The 27,698-nt window shown below is 50.4% G+C and overlaps 1 non-coding gene and 2 pseudogenes across 1 annotated transcript; all 3 read left to right on the top strand.

Moving 5' to 3' along the window:
* Positions 1-19,411: 19,411 nt before the first annotated feature.
* Positions 19,412-19,592, top strand: LOC116967167 (annotated as a pseudogene).
* Positions 19,593-19,850: 258 nt separating this feature from the next.
* On the top strand, positions 19,851-19,962 carry LOC116967180 (annotated as a pseudogene).
* A 5,562-nt stretch (positions 19,963-25,524) lies between these two features.
* On the top strand, positions 25,525-25,710 carry LOC116967171. The gene has a single exon (XR_004410173.1). It is a non-coding gene; the product is annotated as a U2 spliceosomal RNA (small nuclear RNA).
* Positions 25,711-27,698: the final 1,988 nt, after the last annotated feature.

The raw sequence follows: 27,698 nt of genomic DNA, 5'->3' as shown, positions 1-27,698 counted from the left end.
TTCCTAAGTAAGCTCTTTGTCCTCCTCTGCTGGACTCTGAATTTCTCCCAGTCCGCTTGTAGGTTGCTTTTTCTGGCTAATTTGTATGCTTCATCTTTTGTTTTGATACTATCCCTGATTTCCCTTGTTGTCCACGGATGCACTACCTTCCCTGATTTATTCTTTTGCCAAACTGGGATGAACAATTATTGTAGTTCATCCATGCGGTCTTTAAATGCCTTCCATTGCATATCCACCGTCAACCCTTTAAGAATCAATTGCCAGTCTATCTTGGCTAATTCACGTCTCATACCCTCAAAGTTACCTTTCTTTAAGTTCAGAACCCTTGTTTCTGAATTAACTATGTCACTCTCCATCCTAATGAAGAACTCAACCATATTGTGATCACTCTTGCCCAAGGGGCCACGCACAACAAAACTGCTAACTAACCCTTCCTCATTACTCAATACCCAGTCTAGAATAGCCTGCTCTCTCGTTGGTTTAGAAAACTATCCCGCATACATTCCAAGAAATTCTCTTCCTCAGCACCCCTGCCAATTTGATTCACACAATCTATATGTAGATTGAAGTCACCCATTATAACTGTTTTACCTTTGTTGCACACATTTCTAATTTCCTGTTTGATGCCATCCCCAACCACTACTACTGTTAGGTGACCTGTACACAACTCCCACTAGCGTTTTCTGCCCCTTAGTGTTTCGCAGCTCTAACCATATTGATTCCACATCCTCCAAGCTAATGTCCTTCCTTTCTATTGCGTTAATCTCCTCTCTAACCAGCAACGCTACCCCACCTCCTTTTCCTTTTTGTCTATGCGAAAGTGGAACTAGTGTGAAGGGAGATCGATGGTTGGCGCGGACTTGGTGGGCTGAAGGGCCTGTTTCCATTCTGTATCTCTAAACAAATCTAAACCGAAGCTAATATTAAGTTGAACCTTGTATGATGAAAATCTACATTAAACTAAATAATAACGTACACGCAATGTCACTGACAGGGACTTTTTAAAGTTTATTGCTCTGATGTTACGGTTCTGTTTGTCCCCCACATTGTTTTGATTCCTTTCATGTCATAAGGAATAGGAGTAGAATTAGGCCATTCGGCCCATCAAGTCTACTCCGCCATTCAATCATGGTTGATCTATCTCCCCCTCCAAACCCCACCCTCTTGCCTTCTCTCCGTAACCTCTGAGACCCGTACTAATCAAAAATCTATCTATCTCTCCCTTAAAAATATTCATTCTCTGAGCTGGGATTGGAGCGTCTTTGTGATGATAGTTGTTTGTCCACTTTCAGAGGCCACGCACAGAACGTCGAGGACGTCTGGAGACTCCGCTGTTAACCTGTAGCAACAACAAAGCTGGAGGCGATGAATGCAGTGATTTATGGAGCTCACATCCTGTGGAGCTGTCCGAGAATTATTGTGTATACGTTTCATTTGTTTGCTTTAGTTTAGTTTAGTTTTGTTTAGAGATGCACCAGCCCACCGAGTCTGCGCCGACCAGCGATCCCCGCACACTAGCACTATCCAACACACACTAAGGACAATTTACACTTACACCAAGTCAATTAACCTACAAACCTGCACGTTTTTGCAGAGTGGGAGAAAACCCACGCAGGTCACGGGGAGAACGCACAAACTCCGTACAGTCAGGATTGAACCCGGGTCTCTGGCGCTGTGAGGCAGCAACTCTACCGCTGCGCCACCGTGCCTCCCACACTCCAAAAATCGACTATTTTTAATTAACACATCTCATTTGATTGTGCAGTTTCTTAAACTGTATAAAATTATACACCCCAGACTAAAGAAAGGTGTCGACCTGAAACTTCACCCATTCCTTCTCTCCAGAGTTGCTGTCTGACCTGCTGAGTTACTCCAGCATTTAGCATGTCTACCAGCATCTACAGTTCCTTCCTACACAAGTTATACACCCCATTCAAGTCTGGCCATAAATTAGCCAAAATATCTTTCTGAAATGTTTTAAAATATATAGATGGAACTTCTGGGTTTGCACAAGTAATTTAATTTTAAAAACCTCTTAAAATTTACATTCTCAGGTGAAATGTTGTCGTTTTGTCCCCAACATGTTTTGTTTTCTCACACCAAATATTAGTTCCATGTGGGTTTGCAACGGGAACTGTTGCCTCTTGCTGAGGGGAGTGGGTGGGTTTTCAACTGACTGTCCAGAGACCTGGGTTCCATCCTGACTACAGGTACTGTCTGGAACTGAGTTTATACCTTCTCGTGACCAAGTGGGTTTTCTCCGGGTGCTCCGTTTCCTCCCACATCCCAAAGACATACATGTTAATTGGCTTCTGTAAATGTAAATTGTCCCTAGTGTGTAGGATAAAACTAGGGTACAGGGTGATCGCTTATTGACGCGGACTGAAGGGCCTGTTTCCATGCTGTATATTTCCCCCCATGACCGTGTGGGTTTTCTCCGGGTGCTCCTGTTTCCTCCCACACTCCAGACGTGAATGTTTGTAAGTTAATTGTCTATGGTAAAAATTGTAAATTGTCCCTAGTGTGTTTGACAGTGCTAGTGTACGGGGTGATCGCTGGTTAGCACAGACCTGGTGGGCCGAAGGGCCTGTTTCTGCTCTGCATCTATAAAATTGAAAACTAAACAAACTAAAAAGACTGGGAGGTAGACACAAAATTCTAGAGTAACTGAGCGGGACAGTCAGCATCTCTGGAGAGAAGGAATGGACGATGTTTCAGGTCAAGACCCTTCTTCAGACATCTTCAGACGGGTCTCCACCCGAAACGTTACATAGAAACATAGAAACATAGAAAATAGGTGCAGGAGTAGGCCATTCGGCCCTTCGAGCCTGCACCGCCATTCAATATGATCATGGCTGATCATCCAACTCAGTATCCTGTACCTGCCTTCTCTCCATACCCCCTGATCCCTTTAGCCACAAGGGCCACATCTAACTCCCTCTTAAATATAGGAGGGTCCTGTCCTGAAATTCTAAAGTCTGCCCCCTGTAAAGACTCCATCCCCTACTCCCAATTCCTCCGCCTACGCCGCATCTGTTCCCAGGATGAGACGTTCCACACCAGGGCATCGGAAATGTCCTCGTTCTTCAGGGAACGGGGATTCCCCTCCGCCACCATAGATGAGGCTCGCACCAGGGTCTCATCCATACCCTGCAACACTGCTCTCTCTCCCCATCCCCGCACTCGCAACAAGGGCAGAGTCCCCCTAGTCCTCACCTTTCACCCCACCAGCCGGCAAATACAACAAATAATCCTCCGCCATTTCCGCCACCTCCAACGTGATCCCACCACTCGCCACATCTTCCCATCTACCCCTATGTCTGCCTTCCACAAAGACTGCTCCCTCCGCAACTCCCTTGTCAATTCTTTCCTTCTCTCCCGTACCACCCCCTCCCCGGGCACTTTCAGTTGCAACCGCAAGAAATGCAACACCTGTCCCTTCACCTCCCCCTTCGACTCCATTCAAGGACCCAAGCAGTCGTTCCAGGTGCGACAAAGGTTCACCTGTATCTCCTCCAACCTCATCTACTGCATCCGCTGCTCTAGATGTCAGCTGATTTACATCTGGGAGACTAAGCGGAGGTTGGGCGATCGTTTCGCCGAACACCTCCGCTCAGTCCGCAATAATCTACCTGAACTCCCGGTGGCTCAGCACTTCAACTCCCCCTCCCATTCCCAATCTGACCTCTCTGTCCTGGGTCTCCTCCATTGCCAGAGTGAGCAACACCGGAAATTGGAGGAACAGCACCTCATATTACCCATTGCTTCACTCCAGAGATGCTGCATATCTCGCTGAGTTACTTCAGCATTTTGTGTCTATCTTCGATTTAAACCAACATCTGCAAACACAACCCTGATTGGACTGATCCAGGATGGGGAGGAATCTGCCCACAAACAGGAAGTGACTCAGCTGACATCCTGGCGCCATTGCAACAACCTGGAGCTCAATGTTCTTAGTGGAATTGTTTGTAGACTTTCGGAGAGATCCCCCTCCCCTCACCCCACTCACCATCAACAACACTACAGTCACATCTGTGGAGTCTTTTAAGTTCCTGGGAACCATCATCTCCAAGGACCTTAAGTGGGGGGGTCACCATCGACTCCACAGTCAAAAAGGCCCATTAGATGATGTACTTCCTGCGGCAGCTGAGGAAACACAATCTGCCACAGGCAATGATGGTCCAATTCTACATGGCCATCGTAGAGTCTGTCCTCGCCTTCTCCATGGTCTGGTTTGGCTCAGCCACCAAGCACGACATCTGGAGGCTGCAGCGAATCGGCTGATCAGCTGAGAAGGTTAGTGGCTGCAACCTTCCCTCCATTGATGAACTGTACACTGCAAGGTCCAGGAAGCGAGCGGGTACGATCATCTCTGACCTCTCTCACCCTGGCAACAAACTCTTTGAATCACTTCCTTCTGGAAGGCGACTCCGGACTGTCAAAGCTGCCACAGCCAGACATAAAAACAGCTTTTTTCCATGAGTAGTAGCTCTACTGAATAACCAAAAATATGTAGCCTCCTTTTGTTCTGGTATTTAATTTAATTCACATGTTTAATCGATAATGTTTTCTTCTTAATGTTTAATGCTTTATGTGTCATTCTTAATTGTCACTGTGTGTCATGTTGTCACTTGTGAGCGGGGCACCAAGGCAAATTCCTTGTATGTGAACATACTTGGCCAATAAACTTATTCAATTTTTCAATCGTCAAAGTGTTTTATTGTCATATGTCCCAGATAGAACAATGAAATTTTTACTTGCTGCAGCACAACATAATATGTAATCATAATAAATAATAACAAAAACTCAGGAAAAAAAGAACAAATAATAATCATAATCTATTGTAGTTCATTGCATATGAGGTTGTTGTGTTTAATAGCCTGATGGCTGTAGGGAAGAAACTGTTCCTGAACCTGGACGTTACAGTTCTCAGGCTCCTGTACCTTCTTCCCGATGGCAATGGTGAGATGAGTGTGTGGCCAGGATGGTGTGGGTCTTTGATGATGTTGGCTGTCTTTTTGAGAAACCAACTACGATAGATCCCTTCGATGGTGGGGAGGTCAGAGCCGGTGATGGCCTGGGCAGTGTTTACAACTTTTTGCAGTCTTTTCTGCTCCTGGACGTTCAAGTTGCCGAACCAGGCCACGATGCAACCGGTCAGCATGCTCTCTACTGTGCACCTGTAGATGTTCAAGAGAATCCTCTTTGACATTCTGAATCTCCGTAACCTTCTCAGGAAGGAGAGGCACTGTCGCGCTTTCTTTATGATTGCATCAGTGTGCTGGGTCCAGGAAAGATTGTCTGAAATATGCAGCCCAGGAATTTGACAATATTCAATTATTATAATTCCTACACAAAATATTCCATCAGCCCAGTTAACAGAAGGGCGGGTTAGACCGAGTGTTCCCCCTGCACATCAAAGCCAAGATGCAGAGTGAGTGTCAAGTCCATGGTGAATTGCCTGATAGAGGTTAATCCATTAATCATAGTCACAGTGTGGGAACAGGCCCTTTGGCCCAACTTGCCCACATCAGCCAACATGTCCCAGCTACACTAGTCCCATCTGCCTGTATTTGGCCCATATCCCTCTAAACCTGTCCTATCTATGGACCTGTCTAACTGTTTCTTAACGTTGGGATAGTCCCTGCCTCAACTACCCCCTCTGGCAGCTAGTTCCATACACCCACCACCCTTTGTGTGAAAAAGTTACCCCTCAGATTCCTATTAAATCTTTTCCCCTTCACCTTAAACCTATTCTCTTGTGCTTGATTCTCCTACTGTGTGCATCTACTCGATCTATTCCTCTCATGATTTTATACATATCTACAAGATCACCCCTCAGCTACTGCTCTCCAAGGAATAGAGACCCAGCCTACTCAACTCTCCCTCGAGTCCTGGAAACATCCTCGTAAATCTTCCCTGTACCTTTTCCAGTTTGACAATATCTTTTCTATAACATGGTGCCCAGAACAGGACACAATATTCTAAATGCGGCCTCACCAACATCTTATACAACTGCAACATACGTACAGAATGGTGAAAAGCACAGAATCGTACAGAAAGGCCTGGTTAGAGTGGATGTGGAGAGGATGTTTCCACCAGTGGGTGAATCCAGGACAAGAGGTCATAGCCTCAGAATTAAAGGACATTCCTTTAGGAAGGAGATGAGAAGGAATTTCTTCAGTCAGAGGGTGTTGAATCTGTGAAATTCTTTACCACAGAAGGCTGAGGAGGCCAAATCCATGGATATTTTTAAGGCAGAGATAGATAGATTCTTGATTAGTACGGGTGTCAGAAGTTATGGGGAGAAAGCAGGAGAATGGGGTTAGGAGGCAGAGATAGATCAGCCATGATTGAATGGCAGAGTAGACTTGTTGGGCCAAATGGCCTAATTCTACTCCTATCACATGACCTTATGAACATAATCTCCTAACTTTTATACTCAATACTGATGAAAGCCAATGTGCCAAAATCCTTTTTGACCTCCCTATCTACCTGCGGCTCCTCCTTCAAGGAACCATGCACCTGTACTCCTAGATCCCTCTGCTCTACAACACTAGCCACAGCCCGACCATTCACTGTGTAGGTCCTGCCCATGTTAAACTTCCCAAAATGCAACTCATCACATTTCTCTGTTTTAAATTACATCAACCATTCCTCCGCCCACCTGGCCAATCGATCAAGTTCCTGCTGCAATTTTTCACACCCATCTTCACTGCAAAACCACCCTCTTTTGTATCATCTGCAAACTTGCGAATCTTGCCCTGTATGTTCTCATCCAAATCATTGATACAATTGAAATGCAATCATTGAATCCATGAACATTATTGATGTAGCATGATTCAAATAATGATTGCCAACATACAATAGGGATTACTGATTTTATTCAGGCAAGTTTGAGAGAGTAAAATGGAAACAATGATTGGAGATATTGAGGGCTGGGTAACATACCCCCTCTAGTGGTTTTAGCTCGCAATCGCAGTTACAGGAATCCATGGTGAATCCCAGTAAAACTCGGTGGTGCAGCGGTAGAGTTGCTGCCTTCCAGCACCAGAGACCCGGGTTCGATCCTGACTACGGGTGCTGTCTGTGTGGAGTTTGTGCTTTCTCCCCATTACCACGTGGGGGTTTTCCGGGTGCTCCAGTTTCCTCCCACACTCCAAATTCGTGAATGTTTGTAAATTAATTGTCTCTGGTAAAAATTGTAAATTGTCCCTAGTGTGTTTGATAGTGCAAGTGTACGGGGTGGCACGGACATGGTGGGCCGAAGGGTCTGTTTCTGCTCTGTATCTCTAAAATTAAAAGCTAAACACATTAAAAAGGCTGGGAGGTAGGGTTAGGGTTAGAATGGTTAACGTTTCAGGTACAAACCCGTCTGAAGATGTCTGAAGATGGGTTTCGACCTGAAACATCACCCATTCCTTCTGTCCAGAGATGCTGCCTGTCCCGCTGAGTTACTCCAGCATTTTGTGTCCATCTTCGATTGAAACCAGCATCTGCAGTTCTTTCCTGCACATGTTACGTCTGTGGCCAGGACCTTGCACGGCACAGTTCTGGTGAAGTTCATCATGGGTGATGTGCACAGCAGCCAGAGTGAGCAGCCAGTGGCAAGGAAACTAATGCAAGTGTGAGATCCAAAATCAATCACAAACTCTTCAGAGACAAAATCAAAGAAACAAGTTTTCCTTTATTACATTTCTGCGCAGAAAAGGGTGTCCCTCCTCTATCATCCTCTAGAGACACACAAAAATGGAGGTTGTATCTATCCTTTATACCTTTCTTCACTATGGTCACTACCTCATGTCTCCCCATCGAGCTTCATCCAATCATAACATAAAGCCCACATTCCCACGAGAACGTCCAGTAACGTCTCGGAACATCTCCTGACGTCAAAGGCTTCTGCTGGAGTTTTTATCTGTTACTTCTTTATCTAGAAGTTCCCTCTGTCCTGTATATTGTTACTTTCTTCGACCAGCAGTCTGGCTTCTGCTGACACCTTATTTCTTTCTAAGTTATAATTTTCAGAGTTCTAGTACAAATCAACCATCCCTATTAACCCTTCTCTCACACAAGGTTGTAATTACTCCTGTCCAGGTGAGTAATGAGTAGCCTTCCTTCACATGTGCAGTATGTAGGTGGATCGGAAAGTGCAGCCAATCCAGCTCTGGTGGACGTTGATATGGAGACACAAGGACATGGCCGTCCGAAGGGGGAGTGCGTTGAGTGTGACCACACTCCCCTGTTTCCCCCCAGAGTAAGAAAAAAATCCCTAGGAAAAAAAAAAAATCGGAAATAAATCTGCCCGGGATAAGGGAGTGCCCATTTCCCCGGGCCCGGGGGAGGGGTTGCGGTGTCTGCCCGCCCGGTCCAGCATCTCCATCCGCGGCGTCAGAGCCTCACCAACGGCTTGCCTGGCGACCAGGAGACCATCCTCCCGCAGGAGTGGCTGAATCTAAACCCAGCGGCTGTAACCCCAACACCAGACGCCGCTGCGGCGGGGCCCGCTCCCCTCGCCTCCCCCCCGCTGCCGGGGCCCAAGCCATCTTCCCCCCGCTGGGCCCACGCCACCCCCGCTGGGCCCACGCCACCCCCGTTTTAGAGCTATTATATTTTCTCCTCCATATGAATAATTTTATACAATATCAAATAACATCAAACAATTGGAACTGCTTTCTTTTCCTTGATAATAATACTGAAAAATATAAATTCCATAGTTTGTGACATAAATATACATTTTAATGGGATCATTATATACAGATGTAACATTTCCATTTCGAGATGGGGGGGGGGGGGGGTGGTGGGGGCAAATATGTGTCAAGCCGATAGCCTAATTGTTAAAGAGTTAAAAGATAGCCTAATCGATAAAGATCTGAGAAGAGGAATCGGAGCTGCCAAGGAAAGGTACACTGAGAAGTTGAGGAACAAGTTCTCAGCTAGTGACTCTTCTTCAGTGGAAGAGCATGCAAGAAATCACCAGCTATAAGAGGAAAGCCCCCCCGCTCTTTGGACGGGGATCTCAGCTGACGAACTACCTGAATGAGTTTTACTGCAGGTTTGAAAATCAGAAAGGTAACCCTGGTACCCCCTCCCCAACAAACACAGCCAGACCCCAGTCTGCAAAGAATGGACCCTGCACCCTCTCCTTCCCATTCGTCACCTCACACCTACTTAAGGCACGACTCCAGTAATGAAAAGAGTGGACCCTTTCCCACCCCAACCAACAATTCACACCCAATTACTCATTTTTAACCAGTCCCTGCAAAGATGCACTGTCCCTGCCTGCTTCAAAGTCTCCACTATTGTCCCTGTACCCAAAAAGGTAAGGATTACTGGTCTTAAAGACTACAGGCTTGTCGCACTGACCTCTGTAGTCATGGAGACCGTTGAAAGGCTTGTGCTGGCCAAGCTGAAAAATATCACAATCCCTCTGCTGGACCCTCTGCATTTTGCATATTGGGCCAATAGATCTGTGGATGATGCAGTCAATCTGGGCCTACACTTCATCCTCCAGCACCTAGACCGCCAGGGGACCTATGCGAGGATTTTGTTTGTTGATTTTAGCTCTGCATTCAACACCATTGTGCCAGAGCTACTACGCTCCAAACCTTCTGAGTTGACTGTGCCTGAACCCCTCACCAGCTTCCTGACAGACAGGAAGCAGCATGTGAGATGGGAAAGCATATCTCGGACCCGCAAACGCTCAGCATAGGAGCACCACAAGATGCATACTCTCCCCTCTCTACTCTCACCACACCAATGACTGCACCTCCACAGACACCTCTGTCAAACTTCTCAAGTTTGCGGACGACACAACCCTGATTGGACTGATCCAGGATGGGGATCTTTGTACTCTTTTCAGTTTGACATCTTTCCTATAACATGGTGCCCAGAACTGAACACAATATTCTAAATGCGGTCTCACCAACGTCTTATACAACTGCAACATGACCTCACAACTTCTATACTCAATACGCTGACTGATAAAGGCCAAAGTGCCAAAATACGTTTTGACCACCTGATATACCTGCGACACGACCTTCAAGGAACCATGCAACCATCAACCATTCCTCTGCCCACTTGGCTAATTGATCCAGATCCTGCTGCAATCTTTCACAACCATCTTCACTATATCCAAACCACTCACAAACTTGCTAATCTTGCCCTGTTCTGTTACGTTTCACAGAGTGCTGGAGTAACTCTGCGGGTCAGGCTGAGTATGGAGGTTGGGAGGTCATGTTGCAGTTGCATAAGAAGTTGGTGAGGCCGCATTCAGAGTATTGTATTCAGTTCTGGGCACCATGTTATAGGAAAGATGTCATCAAACTGGTAAGGGTACAGTGAAGATTTACGAGGATGTTGCCAGCACTAGAGGGCCAGAGCTATAGGGAGAGGTTGAGTAGGCTGGGACTCTATTTCATGGAGCACAGGAGGATGAGGGATGATCTAATAGAGGTGTATAAAATCATGATTTGAATAGATATGGTTGAGTCTTTTGCCCAGAGTAGGTGAATCGAGGAGCAGAGGGCATAAGTTTAAGGGGAACGGCAAAAGATTTAATAGTAATCTGAGGGGTATGTTTTTCACACTAAGGGTGGTAGGTGTATGGAACAAGCTGCCAGAGGAGGTAGTTGAGGCGGGGACTATCGCAACATTAAAGAAACAGTTAGACAGGTACATGGATAGGACAAGTTCGGAGGGATATGGATCAAACGTGGGCAGGTGGGACTAGTGCAGATGGGACATGCAGGGCCGAAGGGCCTGTTTCCACACTGTATCACTCTATGGCTCTATCTATCTTTCCCTCTCAAACACATTCTCCTGTCTTCTCCCCATTACCTCTGGCACCTGTATCAATCAAGAATCTATCAAACTCCTCCTGAAAAATGTCCATTGACTTGACCTCCACAGCTGTCTGTGGCAATGAATTCCACAGTTCACCACCCTCTGACTTAAGAAATTCCTGCTCATCTCTTTCCTAAAGGAATGTCTTTTAATTCCGAGGCTGTGGCCACTGGTCAAAGACTCTCCCACTAGTGGAAACATCCTATCCACATCCACTCCATCCCGGTTTTTACCAGACTGGGACAGACTGCAACAGCTTCACACCATGTCCCAAAGCTCGTGTCCTGTCCTGCATCACCCAAGGCAGCAAAGACATTATAGGAGAGGGCAAGCACCGTAACAAAGTAGCTGACGATGGTTCAAGTTCAAGTTCAAGTGAGTTTATTGTCATGTGTCCCTGTATAGGACAATGAAATTCTTGCTTTGCTTCAGTACACAGAACATAGTAGGCATGTACTACAAAACAGATAAGTGTGTCCATATACCATAATAGAAGTATATACACACATGAATAAATAAACTGATAAAGTGCAAATAACAGGAAAATGGCTGTGGGGAAGTAGCTATTCAGGAATGTCTATGCATGCCACATCATGAATATTACTGAAGAAGGGTCTTGACCCGAAATATAATCTCCAGAGATGCTGCCTGACTCACTGAGTTACTCCAGCACTCTGTGATATATCATCTATCCATGTTCTCCAAAGATGCTGCCTGACCCGCTGAGTTACTCCAGCACTCTGTGAAACGTTGCCTATTCATATTCTCTGCAGATGCTGCCTGACCCACTGAGTTACTCCAGCACTTTGTGTCTATTTTCCCTTCACCCATCTGCCCAAGCCCACTCTCCCCCCTCCTTTCCTATGTTCCTTTCCACCCATAAACCTCTGTATGGGTGGAAAGTACAGAGAAGGTTCACCAGACTGAATCCTGGGATGTCAGGACTTTCATATGAAGAAAGATTGGATAGACTCAGCTTGTACTCGCTAGAATTTAGAAGATTGAGGGGGGATCTTATAGAAACTTACAAAATTCTTAAGGGGTTGGACAGGCTAGAAGCAGGAAGATTGTTCCCGATGTTGGGGAAGTCCAGAACAAGGGGTCACAGTTTAAGGATAAAGGGGAAATCTTTTAGGACTGAGATGAGAAAAACATTTCTTACACAGAGAGTGGTGAATCTCTGGAATTCTCTGCCACAGAATGTAGTTGAGGCCAGTTCATTGGCTATTTTTAAGAGGGAGTTAGATGTGGCCCTTGTGGCTAAAGGGATCAGGGGGTATGGAGAGAAGGCAGGTACAAGATACTGAGTTGGATGATCAGCCATGATCATATTGAATGGCGGTGCAGGCTCGAAGGGCCGAATGGCCCAGTCCTGCACCTATTTTCTGTTTCTATGTTTTTAAATCTGCTCTACTTATCTACATGCATTTTTCTTCTTAACTTTTTAGTCATAGAATGATGCAGTGTGGAAACAGGCCCTTCAGCCCAACTTGCCCACACCGACCAACATGTCCCATCTAAACTAGTCCCACTCACACGCGTTTGGCCTATATATCCATCTAAATCTGCCCTATCCATGTACGTGTCCAAATGTCTCTTAAACATTAGGATAGTCCCAGCCTTAACTACCTCCTCTGGCAGCTCGCTCCATACACCCAGCACCTTTGTGTGAAAAAGCTACCTCTCAGATTCCTGTTAATTTCTGAAATATTGGTCATACATTTGGTGCAAAAATGCTCCAAAATAAGGCTCAGAATGCATCAGAGAGCATCTAAAACCCCAGAGCTGGCATCGAGTGGCTTCCCGCTTAGTGCTCATGATGTGCGCAGTGCGCACACTATTTCACATTAATTTTTTTGTAATCCTGTCATGCCACCCCCCTTTTTGGAAAGCTTTGTACGGGCCTGGTATAAGATCATAAGTGTGCAGGAACGAACTGCAGATGCTGGTTTAAATTGAAGACAGACACAAAATGCTGGAGTAACTCAGTAGGACAGGCAGCATCTCTGGAGAGAAGGAATGGGTGACGTTTCGGGCCAAGACCCTTCTGAATCAGTCTGAAGAAGGGTCTTGACCCGAAACGTCACCCATAAGATCATAAATGATAGGAGCAGATTTAGGCCATTCAGCCCATCAAATCCACACCATTCCATCATGGCTAATCTATCTCTTCCTGCTAATCCCATTCTCCTACCTTCTCCCCATAACCTCTGACACCCGTACTAATCAAGAATCTATCTCTGCCTTAAACATATTCACTTATTCATATATTCACTGACTTTATAGGAATCTGAGAGGTAACGTTTTCCACACAAAGGGTGGTGGGTGTATGGAAAGAGCTGCCAGAGGAGGTAGTTGAGGCAGGAACTATCCCAACGTATAAGAAACAGTTAGACAGGTACATGGATAGGACAGGTTTGGAGGGATATGGACCAATTGCAGGCAGGTGGGACAAGCGTGGTTGGGACATGTTGGCCGGTGTGGACAAGTTGGGCTGAAGGGCCTGTTTCCACGCTGTATAGGAGGTGGGCTCAATGTGCCGACTGGTCTCCTTTCACACTGCAATGACTCCCCACAATTCTACATTTTACTCTTTACAGAGTTCCTCGTTATCACAGCCAAGGTTAGTCCCACTTTACACCAACAGATCCAAAACACAAAGTGCTGGAGGAACTCAGCGGCTTTCCATCTGTGGAGGGAAAGGGCAGACGATTTTTTGGGTCAAGACCCTTTATTCGAGAGGCACAGCATAGAAATAGGCCCTTTGGCCCATCAAGTCCACGTCGACCATCGGTTCACACTGGTTCTGTTATCTAAGGGGGCGGCACAGTGACACAGCAGGTAGTGCTGCTGCCTCACAGCACCAGCGCCTGTACAAGCGGGACATCTGTTGGTGTAAAGTGAAACTGCAGGTAACAGCGCCTGTGCTTAGCGGGACATCTTTTGGTGTAAAGTGGAACTGCAGGTAACTATCTGTGCGATCGAGTCAGGGTGTAAGGAGGAACTGCAAGTCACCTTTCCAGTGCTATCGAGTCTGAAGAAGGGGCTAGACCCGAAAGGTCATCTGTCTTTCCCTCCTCAGGTGCTGCCTGACCCACTGAGTTACTCCACCACCTTTTGTTTTATGTAAGATTCCAGCAGCTGTAGTTTGTTGTGTTTCCTTCTGTTGGTGTAATGGAGACACAATAAACTGCAGTTGTGGAATCTTGAGCAAATCACTGGAGTGTTTTGACCACTAGTTCTATATCCTATACACTAGGGGCAAAGTGCTGGAGGAACTCAGCGGGTCAGGCAGCATCAGTGGAGAGAATGGACACCTAATATTTTCGGTTGGTTTGGCTCTGAAGAAGGATGGCACCATGGTTCAGCTGGAAAGGGAAGGGAAATGAACAAAGGATGACTCGGCATGGGGGGACCGCCATGAGGGGGAGGGGGAAGAACAAAGGGGCATCTGACACAGGGGGGAATTTGTAACATCGTCAGCGTCCTTTGTGGGCGACTATTTGCATACCTCGGAGCCAGGGTGAACCGCAGGAAGAGCGAGGCCATCCTCACCTTCCTTGCTCGCTACGTCGACGGAGCAGGGAACAGCGTGGACGTGAAGGATCTGCATGGGATTTGGACGAGCAAGCGGCAGGTCAAGGTAAAGCTGAGGGTGGACAAGGAAGGAGCTCTCCTCCACCCTCCCTCGGTGTTCGCAATTGGAGGAAACCGAGGCTACTTAAATTACGTGGGGCAGCCCAGAGTATGCAGAAAATGTAACAAGCCTGGGCATGTGGTGGCCCAATGCAATGCAGTGGTCTGCAAAATCTGCAAAATGGAGGGCCACGAGACAAAAGACTGTCAGGCCAGCAAGAACTGCAACCTGTGTGGGGAGGGAGGCCACCTTTACAGGGCCTGCCCAAAAAGAGGCACATACGCACAGGCAACAAGAGGGGCGGCTTCCAGCACCCCCAGGGTAGGTGAGACACCCACTACCACTGCCAAGTCCCCAGCAGAAAGGGGAAACAGGGATGAGGACAGCCCAACCACCTCGAGCCCCCAAGTGCCAGGAGAACTCCAGCACCAAGCCCAGGAGGGATAGTCGATGGAGGAGGGGGAGGAGCAGATTTGGACGACGGTGAAGTATAAAAAACACCAGAAGGGTCAGCACACGGAGCAGAGGCCAGAAGGGGTTGGCAAGCCCAAAAAATCCCCCCAAAAATGGTCTCTTTCCCTGACAGAAGGCAGCAACCTCTCCTCCTCGTCGGAGGATGAGGCGAACGGGAAACCCCACAAGAAGAAAACCGGGGAGGAAAGGAGAAGGTCCAGGCCGATTGTACACCTGCACCAGGAGACCGAGAGCAGAGCAGCGGTCAAGGGGCTCCAGCCCCAGGGCATCGGGAGCAGTGCAGCGGTCGAGGGGCTCCAGCCCCAGGACATCGGGAGCAGTGCAGCGGTCGAGGGACTCCAGCCCCAATGCATCGGGAGCAGTGCAGTGGCCGATGGGCCCCAGCTCCGCGCAACTGGGAGCATTGTAGCGGCCGATGGGCCCCAGCTCCGGGCAACCGGGAGCAGTGCAGCGGCCAATGGGCCTCAGTTCCGAGTTTCCGGGAGCAGTAAGCCTGTCACCGTGCCCCGGCCACGAGAGACGGGGGAAGCGGCGCACCCAGAAGGGGGTAAAACGAGCAGCCCCCCCCCAACGACACCTCGGGTTACGACACGGGAAACCCAACCCGTTGAGGAGGCCGGGTACCTGAGCCCAGGAAAGGTGAGGCAATTCACCGAAGCGGTGGGCATGAGGGAACAGGAAAATGGCCAGTGACTCTAAAGGACAATGGAGCTCAAACTGGCATCCTTAAACGTGCGCAGTGTGAAGAGCACTGCGCGATGTGTTAATGCCTTACAGTACCTGGCCAAGGTCAAGGCAGATGTGACTTTTCTACAGGAGTGCGGGTTGCCACACCTCCGCTGCTATCGGAGGTGGTCGCGATGGTGGCCCCACGGACTGTCGGTGTGGTCGGGGGGCAATGATTGTCGTGCTTCCGGCCTGGGGATCTTGCTGCGGGGAGGGAACTTCGCCATCACTGAGGTCAGGGAGGTGGTTGCGGGGCGTCTCCTCGTGGTGGATGTAATGTACCGTGGTTCTCCGCTCCGGCTGATTAATGTGTATGCCCCACCCGTGCGGAGCGAGCGGCAGGCCGTTCTCCAGCAGCTCCCAGTGCTGTTGGCCATGTCCCGGCAGCTCGTTCTGGCCGGTGACTTCAACTGCATCATTGATGCGGCTGGACGATCCGGCAGTGCCGACAACAGACTGGACAGCACGTCCAAGCTCCTGATGGAAACGGTAAAAGACGCAAAGCTGCACGACGCCTTCAGCGACCCTGCAGGCGGGTCCCAGCCACGGTTCACCTGGTCGAGATCGGACGGTTTAGCCCGATCCCGGATAGACTTCGTCTTCACCACGAAGGCCGTCACGGTGAGACACACCGACCTCACGCCGGTGTTCTTCTCTGACCACTGCCTCCTTCAGGCTTCCTGTCACCTACAGGAGGACCGGAAGGCAGGCAGAGGGACGTGGAAGTTAAATGTGAAGCTGTTGACCCCAGAGAACGTTGAGGAGCTAAAGAGGGACTACGCACGTTGGAGAACGGTGAGGCCCCTCTTTGACTCCCCGACACTCTGGTGGGAAGCAGCCAAGGAGAACATTAAGAGGTTCTTCATAGCCAAAGGGGTTCAGAGAGCAAGACAGAGTCAGAGGGAATTGTGCCAACTCCAGACAGAATTGCAACAACTGCTCCTTCTGCAGTCGAGGGGGGTGGATGTGAGGGAGGAACTTAGAGAGGTGAAGGACCGGCAAGCTCGGCTCTTTACCTCTGAATCCTCCAAGATCATCTTCCGATCCAGGGTCCGCCATGTGGAGCAGGATGAGACGTGCTCACGTTTCTTCTTCCATAAGGTTCACAGGGGGAGCTCTGTGATCAACAGCCTTAGGGAGGAGGACGGCTCGGTAGCATCCTCGCAGACAGACATGATGAGGGTCTGCAAATCCTTTTACTCGGAATTGTATGACCAAAAGGCCACAGACAGCACCGCCTCCCAGAACTTCCTGTCCTCTTTCACGGAGGTCTTGGAGGACAGCAAGCAGGAGAGTCTGGACCAACCACTGACCCTAGAGGAGCTGACTGGCTCCATCCGCTCGTTTGATTCGAGTAAAACTCCCGGAAGCGATGGCTTACCGACCGAGTTGTATTGGGCTTTGTGGGACTGGGTGGGCCCGGACCTGCTGGAAGTGTACAACGACATGCTTCTAGCCGGCAGCATGTCAGACTCCATGAGGAAGGGCAGCATCACCCTAATCTACAAGCAGAAGGGGGAGAGGAAGGATATAAAGAATTGGAGACCCATAACATTATTGAATGTAGATTACAAGATCCTGTCTAAGGCCATCGCCAACCGGGTCAAGTCTGCTCTGGGACGGGTGATCCACCCGGACCAAACCTGTGCTGTGCCTGGCAGGAAAATCTCTGACAGCCTAGCGCTGCTGAGAGATACCATCGCCTACGTGCAGGACAGACGGGTGGATGCCTGCCTAGTCAGCTTGGACCAGGAGAAGGCCTTCGACAGGATATCGCACACGTACATGAGGGACGTGCTCTCCAAAATGGGTTTTGGGGAGGGAATCCGAAATTGGATCAAACTGCTCTACACCAACATCCGTAGTGCAGTCCAAATCAATGGGTGGAAATCAGACAGTTTCCCTGTAAGGTCTGGAGTCAGGCAGGGTTGCCCTCTCTCTCCTGTCTTGTTTGTCTGCTGTATTGAACCTTTTGCCGAGTCCATCAGGAAGGATGCGAGCATAAGAGGAGTGACATTGCCAGGCAGTGGGGGCATTCAGGTCAAGACCTCCCTGTACATGGACGATGTCGCCGTCTTCTGCTCGGATCCAAGGTCGGTCCGCAGATTGATCAGCATCTGTGACCAGTTTGAGTCGGCCACGGGAGCCAGGGTGAACCGCAGGAAGAGCGAGGCCATGCTCTTTGGCAACTGGCCCGACCGATCTTCCATCCCCTTCACCATCAAGCCTGACTTCTTGAAGGTGCTGGGGATCTGGTTCGGGGGGGCTGAGTCGAGTAACAAGAATTGGCTGGAGCGGATAGCCAAGGTGGGGAGGAAGCTGGAGCTGTGGAGGCAACGCTCCCTCTCCATAACCGGGAAAAATTTGGTCATCAGGTGTGAGGTGCTCTCGGGTCTGCTGTATTTGGCACAAGTGTGGCCTGTCCCTCCCTCCTACGCCACGGGGATCACCCGGGCCGTCTTCCAGTTCATCTGGGGGTCGAGGATGGACCGGGTGCGACTGGTCACAATGTACAAGTCGGCAGACAACGGGGGTAAAAGCGTGCCCAACGTCGCCCTCATCCTGATGGCCACCTTTGTGTGTGGCTGCATCAGGCGGAGTGTAGAGCCAAAGCACGTGGGCACTAAGTGCCACTACCTGCTGAGGTTCTACCTGTCCCCGGTGTTGCGAAGGATGGGCCTGGCGCAGATGCCACGCAATGTGCCAGTCAGCTTGACATTGCCGCCACATCTGTCGTCTGTTGAAAGGTTCTTCCGGACCAACACCTTTGACCACAAGTCCATCGGGCAGTGGTCGGCACGGAATGTCCTGCAGGCACTGCAGGGAAAGGACTCGATGGATCCGGTGGCGTGGTTCCCAGAGCAGACTGCCCAGCTTGTCTGGCAAAATGCCTCATCGCGAGAACTGACCAACAAGCACCAAGACCTGGCTTGGCTGGCGGTGAGGGGAGCCCTCTCAGTTAGATCCTTCCTGCACCGTCGGAACCTCACTACCGGCGCACGCTGCCCCCGGGACGGTTGCTATGGAGAGGAGACGGTTGCCCACCTCTTTGCAGAGTGTGGATTTGCAAAACGAGTCTGGAGAGGTATGAAAGGGTCCCTGGAACGATTTATCCCGAACAGCTCCGTCACAGAGGACTCTGTGATTTACGGACTGTTCCCAGGGACACATTCAGAGACTGACATCGAGTGCTGCTGGAGGGTCATCAACTCGGTGAAAGACGCTCTTTGGTCTGCCCGAGCGTTGCTCACCACCCAGCAGAGCGAGATGTCCGTCAGGGAATGTTGCCGACTGGCCCACTGCAGACTGCAGGAGTACGTGCTAAGGGACTCGCTGAAGCTTGGTGCAGCCAACGCCAAGGCTCGGTGGGGGAGGGCCACAGTCTAGGGTCCTTCCGCTGCTGGACATGGCGGGCACGGTATGGTGGAGACGCCCCTCAAGTTAAATTAAGGGAAGGTATCCCACGCCAGGGGGCCACATGAGTGGCACGGGTGGGGGACATTTTTTGTGGAACTTGAAATGTCAGATGGAAATTTTCGCACTGTGTACACATTGTATATATTTATTATTTGGACAGGGGCCACAGAGTGGCACTGGTGGGGGACTGTTTGGTGAAATTTGACAAATGTAAAAAAATTGTAGTGGAAAAAAATTTGTATAGTCTCCGAAAATGTCGGATGAATTTTGTTTGAATGGTTCAGGAATTGTATATATTTACTAATTGAATAAAGTATATTATGAAATAAAAAAAAATAAAAAATCTGTTCTTATCAGTTTAATATCTGATACGTCCCTTATCTAGGGACCATATATTAAATTGATTTTTGGAACAGGGAGATGGAATAGGGGCTTGCTCCGTCCACTCCACGCATCGACCCAGTATTGCGGTGCCTCTGGGAACGTTGCACCTCCCTTTCGGGAGATTTTCAAAGTAAAAAAAAAAGACAAAACTTAACTCTTCACGCTTGCATAAAAGCTGCGTGTCTGCCTGCTGCCCTCTCTCACTCTGCGTGTGTGTGTGTGTGTGTTTGTGTGTGTTGACGGAACCACTCAAGTAAGAGGAGGAGGATGCTGCTCGCATTTCAACCCAAAAGCAACTGAAACTTCCAGGTAGGAGAAAAAAATCTTCAGCAAAATGTTCAAAGTCACAATTGCCGGCTCTGCCAATCAAGTCGCTTCTCGGCCTTTTGGCTAAGATCAAGTGTAGTATCTGTTCTTATCAGTGGTAAAAGAGTGCTAAAAGAGAGCGTCTGTTCTTGTTCGAACAGGGATAGGGATCTGTTCTTGTTAGAACAGTCCTGGCGGTCCATTAAGGACAAGAGCTGCAGATGGCGATTTATAAAAATCGTAGCAATGGCAGCTGCAATGGGAGCTAGCAGACAGGGTATCCGCAATACCCTCAGGATTAGTGTCAAGGATCTCAGTGAGGGGATGCCCTTCTGTCGAGATACTTTTGTAAAGAAGGTCTTGCTGGAGACCTGCAAGTTTGAGCCCAGGGATATCTACTGCCTCCAGGACTTCCCGGGTAACGGTTACTTCGACGTTACATTTGTGCTTCCGACAGGATGGCAAAAACTGATGAAGGATTTCCAGGAGAAGGGGAATGAAGCTCCGCTGTCGTTGCTGAAGGTGCAGCCACTCTTCACCCTCCCAAACCAAAAAGAAAGGACGATCACGGTGCATATGTTCAACCCACATGCGCCCGTAGTGGATGTCCTCACCTTCCTTGCTCGCTACGTCGACGGAGCAGGGAACAGCGTGGACGTGAAGGATCTGCATGGGATTTGGACGAGCAAGCGGCAGGTCAAGGTAAAGCTGAGGGTGGACAAGGAAGGAGCTCTCCTCCACCCTCCCTCGGTGTTCGCAATTGGAGGAAACCGAGGCTATTTAAGTTACGTGGGGCAGCCCAGAGTATGCAGAAGATGTAACAAGCCTGGGCATGTGGTGGCCCAATGCAATGCAGTGGTCTGCAAAAACTGCAAAACGGAGGGCCACGAGACAAAAGACTGTCAGGCCAGCAAGGACTGCAACCTGTGTGGGGAGGGAGGCCACCTTTACAGGGCCTGCCCAAAAAGAGCCTGTACATACGCACAGGCAACAAGAGGGGCGGCTTCCAGCACCCCCAGGGTAGGTGAGACACCCACTACCACTGCCAAGTCCCCAGCAGAAGGGGGAAACAGGGATGAGGACAGCCCAACCACCTCAACCACCTCGAGCCCCCAAGTGCCAGGAGAACTCCAGCACCAAGCCCAGGAGGGAGAGTCGATGGAGGAGGGGGGAGAGCAGACTTGGACGACGGTGAAGTATAAAAAACACCAGAAGGGTCAGCACACGGAGCAGAGGCCAGAAGGGGATGGCAAGCCCGAAAAACCCCCCAAAAAACGGTCTCTCTCCCTGACAGAAGGCAGCAACCTTTCCTCGTCGGAGGATGAGGCGAACGGGAAACCCCACAAGAAGAAAACCGGGGAGGAAAGGAGAAGGTCGAGGCCGATTGTACACCTGCACCAGGAGACCGAGAGCAGAGCAGCGGTCGAGGGGCTCCAGCCCCAGGACATCGGGAGCAGAGCAGCGATCGAGGGGCTCCGGCCCCAGGGCATCGGGAGCAGTGCAGCCGTCGAGGGGCTCCAGCCCCAGGGCATCGGGAGCAGTGCAGCGGTCGAGGGGCTCCAGCCCCAGGACATCGGGAGCAGTGCAGCGGTCGAGGGGCTCCGGCCCCAGGGCATCGGGAGCAGAGCAGCGGTCGAGGGGCTCCAGCCCCAGGGTATCGGGAGCAGTGCAGCGGTCGAGGGGCTCCAGCCCCAGGGCATCGGGAGCAGTGCAGTGGCAGTTGGGCCCCAGCTCCGGGCAACCGGGAGCATTGTAGCGGCCGATGGGCCCCAGCTCCGGGCAACCGGGAGCATCGTAGCGGCCGATGGGCCCCAGCTCCGGGCAACCGGGATTATCGTAGTGGCCAATGGGCCCCAGCTCCGGGCAACCGGGAGCAGTGTAGCGGCCAATGGGCCTCAGCTCTGAGTTTCCGGGAGCAGTAAGCCTGTCACCGTGCCCCAGCCACGAGAGACGGGGGAAGCGGCGCACCCAGAAGGGGGTAAAATGAGCAGCCCCCCCCCAACGACACCTCGGGTTACGACACGGGAAACCCAACCCGTTCAGGAGGCCGGCTACCTGAGCCCAGGAAAGGTGAGGCAATTCACCGAAGCGGTGGGCATGAGGGAACAGGAAAATGGCCAGTGACTCTAAAGGACAATGGAGCTCAAACTGGCATCCTTAAACGTGCGCAGTGTGAAGAGCACTGCGCGATGTGTTAATGCCTTACAGTACCTGGCCAAGGTCAAGGCAGATGTGACTTTTCTCCAGGAGTGCGGATTGCCACACCTCTGCTGCTATCGGAGGTGGTCGAGATGGTGGCCCCACGGACTGTCGGTGTGGTCGGGGGGCAATGATTGTCGTGCTTCCGGCCTGGGGATCTTGCTGCGGGGAGGGAACTTCGCCATCACTGAGGTCAGGGAGGTGGTTGCGGGGCGTCTCCTCGTGGTGGATGTTATGTACCGTGGTTCTCCGCTCCGGCTGATTAATGTGTATGCCCCACCCGTGCGGAGCGAGCGGCAGGCCGTTCTCCAGCAGCTCCCAGTGCTGTTGGCCACGTCCCGGCAGCTCGTTCTCGCCGGTGACTTCAACTGCATCATTGATGCGGCTGGACGATCCGGCAGTGCCGACAACAGACTGGACAGCACGTCCAAGTTCCTGATGGAAACGGTAAAAGACGCAAAGCTGCACGACGCCTTCAGCGACCCTGCAGGCGGGTCCCAGCCGCGGTTCACCTGGTCGAGATCGGACGGTTTAGCCCGATCCCGGATAGACTTCGTCTTCACCATGAAGGCCGTCACGGTGAGACACACCGACCTCACGCCGGTGTTCTTCTCTGACCACTGCCTCCTTCAGGCTTCCTGTCACCTACAGGAGGACCGGAAGGCAGGCAGAGGGACGTGGAAGTTAAACGTGAAGCTGTCGACCCCAGAGAACGTTGAGGAGCTAAAGAGGGACTACGCACGTTGGAGAACGGTGAGGCCCCTCTTTGACTCCCCGACACTCTGGTGGGAAGCAACCAAGGAGAACATTAAGAGGTTCTTCATAGCCAAAGGGGTTCAAAGAGCAAGACAGAGTCAGAGGAAATTGTGCCAACTCCAGACAGAATTGCAACAACTGCTCCTTCTGCAGTCGAGGGGGGTGGATGTGAGGGAGGAACTTAGAGAGGTGAAGGACCGGCAAGCTCGGCTCTTTACCTCTGAATCCTCCAAGATCATCTTCCGATCCAGGGTCCGCCATGTGGAGCAGGATGAGACGTGCTCACGTTTCTTCTTCCATAAGGTTCACAGGGGGAGCTCTGTGATCAACAGCCTTAGGGAGGAGGACGGCTCGGTAGCATCCTCGCAGACAGACATGATGAGGGTCTGCAAATCCTTTTACTCGGAATTGTATGACCAAAAGGCCACAGACAGCACCGCCTCCCAGAACTTCCTGTCCTCTATCACGGAGGTCTTGGAGGACAGCAAGCGGGAGAGTCTGGACCAACCACTGACCCTAGAGGAGCTGACTGGCTCCATCCGCTCCTTTGACTCGAGTAAAACTCCCGGAAGCGATGGCTTACCGGCCGAGTTGTATTCGGCTCTGTGGGACTGGGTGGGCCCGGACCTGCTGGAAGTGTACAACAACATGCTTCTAGCCGGCAGCATGTCAGACTCCATGAGGAAGGGCAGCATCACCCTAATCTACAAGCAGAAGGGGGAGAGGAAGGATATAAAGAATTGGAGACCCATAACATTATTGAATGTAGATTACAAGATCCTGTCTAAGGCCATCGCCAACCGGGTCAAGTCTGCTCTGGGACGGGTGATCCACCCGGACCAAACCTGTGCTGTACCTGGCAGGAAAATCTCAGACAGCCTAGCGCTGCTGAGAGATACCATCGCCTACGTGCAGGACAGACGGGTGGATGCCTGCCTAGTCAGCTTGGACCAGGAGAAGGCCTTCGACAGGATATCGCACACGTACATGAGGGACGTGCTCTCCAAAATGGGTATTGTGGAGGGAATCCGAAATTGGATCAAACTGCTCTACACCAACATCCGTAGTGCAGTCCAAATCAATGGGTGGGAATCAGACAGTTTCCCTGTAAGGTCTGGAGTCAGGCAGGGTTGCCCTCTCTCTCCTGTCTTGTTTGTCTGCTGTATTGAACCTTTTGCCGAGTCCATGAGGAAGGATGCGAGCATAAGAGGAGTGACATTGCCAGGCAGTGGGGGCATGCAAGTAAAAACCTCCCTGTACATGGACGATGTCGCCGTCTTCTGCTCGGATCCAAGGTCGGTCCGCAGATTGATCAGCATCTGCGACCAGTTTGAGTCGGCCACGGGAGCCAGGGTGAACCGCAGGAAGAGCGAGGCCATGCTCTTTGGCAACTGGCCCGACCGATCTTCCATCCCCTTCACCATCAAGTCTGACTTCTTGAAGGTGCTGGGGATCTGGTTCGGGGGGGCTGAGGCGAGTAACAAAAATTGGCTGGAGCGGATAGCCAAGGTGGGGAGGAAGCTGGAACTGTGGAGGCAACGCTCCCTCTCCATAACCGGGAAAAATTTGGTCATCAGGTGTGAGGTGCTCTCGGGTCTGCTGTACTTCGCACAAGTGTGGCCTGTCCCTCCCTCCTACGCCACGGGGATCACCCGGGCCGTCTTCCAGTTCATCTGGGGGTCGAGGATGGACCGGGTGCGACGGGTCACAATGTACAAGTCGACAGACAACGGGGGTAAAAGCGTGCCCAACGTCGCCCTCATCCTGATGGCCACCTTTGTGTGTGGCTGCATCAGGCGGAGTGTAGAGCCAAGGCACGTGGGCACTAAGTGTCACTACCTGCTGAGGTTCTACCTGTCCCCGGTGTTGCGAAGGATGGGCCTGGCGCAGATGCCACGCAATGTGCCAGTCAGCTGGACATTGCCGCCCCATCTGTCGTCTGTTGAAAGGTTCTTCCGGACCAACACCTTTGACCACAAGTCCATCGGGCAGTGGTCAGCACGGAATGTCCTGCAGGCACTGCAGAGAAAGGACTCGATGGATCCGGTGGCATGGTTCCCAGAGCAGACTGCCCAGCTTGTCTGGCAAAATGCCTCATCGCCAGAACTGACCAACAAGCACCAAGACCTGGCTTGGCTGGCGGTGACGGACTGTTCCCAGGGACACATTCAGAGACTGACATCGAGTGCTGCTGGAGGGTCATCAACTCGGTGAAAGACGCTCTTTGGTCTGCCCGAGCGTTGCTCACCACCCAGCAGAGCGAGATGTCCGTCAGGGAATGTTGCCGACTGGCCCACTACAGACTGCAGGAGTACGTGCTAAGGGACTCGCTGAAGCTTGGTGCAGCCAACGCCAAGGCTCGGTGGGGGAGGGCCACAGTCTAGGGTCCTTCCGCTGCTGGACATGGGGGGCACGGTATGGTGGAGACGCCCCTCAAATTAAATTAAATTAAGGGAAGGTATCCCACGCCAGGGGGCCACATGAGTGGCACGGGTGGGGGACATTTTTGTGGAACTTAAAAGACATAAACGGTATTGAATTGAACAATCTATAGCCGACGAAAATGTATTTGGAAGATGAAATTTCCGCACTGTGTACACATTGTATATATTTATTACTTGGACAAGGGCCACAGAGTGGCACAGGTGGGGGACTGTTTGGTGAAATTTGACAAATGTAAAAATATTGTACTGAGAAAAAATTTGTATAGCCTCCGAAAATGTCAGATGAATTTTGTTTGTTTGAATGGTTCAGGAATTGTATATATCTATCAATTGAATAAAGTCTATTTTGAAATAAAAAAAAAAAACAAAAAAAAACTTCTTATCAGTTTAATATCTGATACGTCCCTTATCTAGGGACCATATATTAAATTGATTTTTGGAACAGGGAGATGGAATAGGGGCTTGCTCCGTCCACTCCACGCATCGACGCAGTATTGCAGTGCCTCTGGGAACGGTGCACTTCCCTTTTGGGAGATTTTCAAAGTTCAAAAGAAAAGACAAAAATTCCTCCTCACGCTTGCTTAAAAGCTGCGTGTCTGCCTGCTGCCCTCTCTCACTCTGCGTCTGCATGCGTGCGTGTCTGTGTTTTGACGGTCTGCACTAGTCAAATGCTCTGCCTTCCTTTATTTCACCAGTGGACACTTTCAAGGGAAAAGAGGACGCATTTCAAACCAAACTTCCTGAAGGAGAAAAAAATCTTCAGCAAATTCTTCAAAGTCTCAATTGTCGGCTCTACCAATCAAGTCGCCACAATCGGGGTGATGTCGGTCTGAAGAGAAGAGACTAAGCTGCACGTCAACCACAGCGAGTACCACACCGCTAAGGTAGGACTCACTGACTCTGACGGGGGCAGGGGTGAATTTAGCACCATTGAGCAGCCTGAGGGCGAGCCATGGTTTGGTCAATGTGGCGGACCCGTCTCCCCGACAGAAGCCCTGGCCGCACGTTCTGGGAGCAGGGACGGGAAGGCGGCCGGCGCACTGCGCTGTCGGCTGTGTATTGGCAAGGCCTCTGTCTGTCTGTCTGTCTGTCTGTCGCTAGTGTGCCTGGATGGGTCGGAGGGTGCGTGGGTGGCACCAGAGGTAATGACAAGGCCTTTAAGGATTTGTCACGAACCAGGTTTAAGGCTGAGGAGGAGAGGCAGCAAGCAGCAGGATGGCTGGTGGAGGGGAAAGGCAAGGCCAGGTGAGCAACTTTTCAAAGTTGCTCTGGGAAGCCTCTCACGTGTTTGCAAGAAGCCTTCAGGACTTAATTGGAAAGTTAGGCTAAGGAAAGGAGAGGGGAAGAAATGCAATCCGTGGTCGGGCTACGGAACCTGTGTTCCTGTGCCCAGTGGAGATGTCAGCATGGATTTATGATGGGGAAATGTTGTGTATGAGAATATGATTAGCATATTGGAATGTCTTGTGCAATTGTAAGCATGTGCAGAGAGACTCAAGATAACGACGGTGGTTGCTTAACTTAAACGCTTTCCAGTGCCGTGCAGCCCAAGGTCAAGTCCAGTAACCTCCACCGACGTCGAGTGAGTGTCCAATGCCGTGCAGCCCACGGCCGAACCGCCACCAATGACGAGAAGCTGAGTCTCCGAGAGCCAGTGCCAGTGATAAAGGGGGGACACATCGGTAAGCGGTGCAGCCCATCAAGGCAGCAAAGCCAGCCCGTGAGGACAGCCCGAGAGGACAGCCCGAGAAGTCACCGATGCACCGGAGTCCAGAGACAGTCGAGTCAGACCGGTGAATTAATCGTAGCAAAAGCTGGACTTTACGAATGTATTGTTCATTGATAACAATAGTTAAGAGGATATACGTGTGCATTGCATGTATATGGCTTGAAATATATTGGTATATTATTATATTAGTCCATTATTAATATTAGTATGTTGGTATAAATCGATTATTATATTAGCATATTATTATATTGGTATATTAGTATAAATCGATTAGGATAAGAGGATTATTAGTAGTGAATTTACTGGATAACTGCTCAGTGATTTTTGAAAGGAATTAAGTCCATTGCAGAGAACATTGTGCCAGAGGACGGCACGTTGTGTACCTGAGTAGCAACAGTGTAACCATGGCTAATCTAATAGTAGGGAATGTGCCCCAGTTAGAATCTGGAACGATGAGGTTGGAAGCTTGGTCGGGCAGGGCGTGGGAGTTGATGAAGTCGGTGATGGTGCTAGATATGGTGGCCTGGTGCTCGTCAGTGGGGTCATGGTCCAGGGGTAAGTAGGAGGAGGTGTCCGAGAGTTGGCGCGTGGCCTCAGCTTTGTAGAGATCGATGCGCCAGACTACCACGGCACCTCCCTTGTCTGCTGGTTTGATAACCCAATCTGGGTTTTTGCGGAGTGATGTTTTTGTCACACCTTTTGTTTGTTTGCTTTTTTTCTCAGTGTCATTACAATGGCTCAATGGCTGTGCTTCCCTTGAAGAGGCTGCCTTGCCTGTATTAGC

Source organism: Amblyraja radiata, chromosome 38 (assembly GCF_010909765.2).
Source record: "Amblyraja radiata isolate CabotCenter1 chromosome 38, sAmbRad1.1.pri, whole genome shotgun sequence".
NCBI lineage: Eukaryota > Metazoa > Chordata > Chondrichthyes > Rajiformes > Rajidae > Amblyraja > Amblyraja radiata.
Note: the sequence above shows the minus strand (reverse complement) of the source record. Positions and strands in the feature narration are given on the sequence as shown.